Below are 1,665 nucleotides of genomic sequence, written 5' to 3' on the forward strand. Positions count from 1 at the left end.
CGGGCCCCCTGGGCCCCAACCCCCTCACTCCCCGTCCCCCTCACCCGCTGCCGCAGTCACCTCCGACGGCCGCGGCTTTTGGGGCCGAGTCTCCCCGCCCGGGCTTCCCTCTGTGACCTCATTTCCGGTCTGAGGCGGTGGGGTGGGGTGGTGGTGGAATGGGAGGGACAGGCTGCGCGAGAGGGCCCACCCCTGCCCAGCGCTTCCTGCTCGCGGCCGCTCCCACTTCCGCCCCCTGGGGGCGGGGCCGCGAGAACCCGGAAGAAAAGCAAGGGGGCAGGGAGGGGCGGTGTTTAGGGGCTCACTGGAGCGGGGGTTCCCGTGGGGCTGAGGTGCCCATCTTGGTGAAGGGCCTACCCATGCAGGCCTCATCTGCCTTGGAGGCGTCAGGAAATTGGGCGCTAGGGAGGGGCGTCGGCCTTGCCCTTGATCGCTGACCTACTTTATACAGGGTGTGTGAAATTAGGGAAATGGGTCCTCATTCTTAACCATGCGAATTGTACAACCTTTGGGGGGGGGGTAGCACGAGTGAGTTGCTCAGACTATTAAAGATACACATGCTTGAGTAACAAAACAAAGTAGTATTGGATTATAACTTGAAGTGTAAAAGTAATATCCATAGTCAAACTGGTATAAATCAATTACTGATACAAATAAATTTATAAATGGGAAAGAAGAGCTAAGTCTCTGGCGCAGAATTCCAAACAATTTTTATAGATACTCCACCCTGAGGCATAACTCCTGATTCTAAATGTGGACTGTGCAGTGACTTCCTTCCAAAGAGTACAATATGGAAAGTGGGGGGAAGTGAGTAACTTTTAGAGTGGAGAAACAACTACAGTGGAGTAACATTTCCAGTGGAGAAACTAGCACTACCTTAGCCGGGTGATCAAGGTTAACATCAACAGTGATAAATCATGTTGACAGTATGTGGACTAGATATGATATGATGAGAATGGCATTTTACCTCTATGGTACTTACCTTCTAAAACTCATAACTCCAGTCTAATCAAAAGGGAAAAAGTGGACAACCCCCAAGTGAGGGGCATTCTACAAAATGTCTGACCAGTATTCCTCAAAATTGTCAAGATTTTCAAAGACAAGGAAAGTCTGAGAAACTGTCACAGCCAAGAGGAGCCTATGGAGACATGACAACTAAATGTAATATGGTGTCCTGATGAGATACTGGAATAGAGAAAGGACATTAGGTAAAAACTAAAGAAATCTGGATAAATTATGTACTTAAGTTAATGTTGATAATAATGTCTGTACACTGGTTCATTAATTGTGACAAATGTGCTCTACTAATGTGAGATGTTAATAACGGAAGAAACTGAATACGGGGTATGTGGGGACTATCTGTAGTACTTTTGGATTTTTCTGGAAACCTAAAACTATTCTGAAATAAAAAGTTGATTTTTAAATATGCACATACCTTTTGACCCAGAAATTCTGCCTCTACGAATTTTATCTAAAGAAAAAATTGGAAATGGGCACAGAAATGTTAAATACAGGTAAATTCATCTTTGTAGCATCGTGGAGGAAGGAGTGAGAAGACTAGAAAAATGCCAGACATCCTACAACAGGAGTTAGTTATCAAATAACATCTATGGGATGGAATACCTTGCAGCCTTTTGAAATTGACTGTGGAAGAATATTTAATGA

General features: G+C 45.5%; 1 protein-coding gene across 7 annotated transcripts in view; it reads right to left on the minus strand.

Annotated features, from left to right (window-relative positions):
* GPATCH2L (G-patch domain containing 2 like) overlaps positions 1-109 on the minus strand; it is a 61,811-nt gene extending 61,702 nt beyond the window's left edge. For 6 of the 7 annotated variants that reach the window (XR_003002240.1, XM_024737774.1, XM_024737771.1 and 3 more), the window contains exon 1: positions 45-109. The gene's annotated coding sequence lies outside the window, so the exon portion shown is untranslated. The remainder of the gene's footprint in view (positions 1-44) is intronic. The other variant, XM_024737770.1, reaches the window with a different exon arrangement.
* Between the last annotated feature and the right edge of the window lie 1,556 nt (positions 110-1,665).

Source organism: Neophocaena asiaeorientalis, unplaced genomic scaffold (genome assembly GCF_003031525.2).
Source record: "Neophocaena asiaeorientalis asiaeorientalis breed wild unplaced genomic scaffold, Neophocaena_asiaeorientalis_V1.1 scaffold49, whole genome shotgun sequence".
Classification (NCBI taxonomy): Eukaryota; Metazoa; Chordata; class Mammalia; order Artiodactyla; family Phocoenidae; genus Neophocaena; species Neophocaena asiaeorientalis.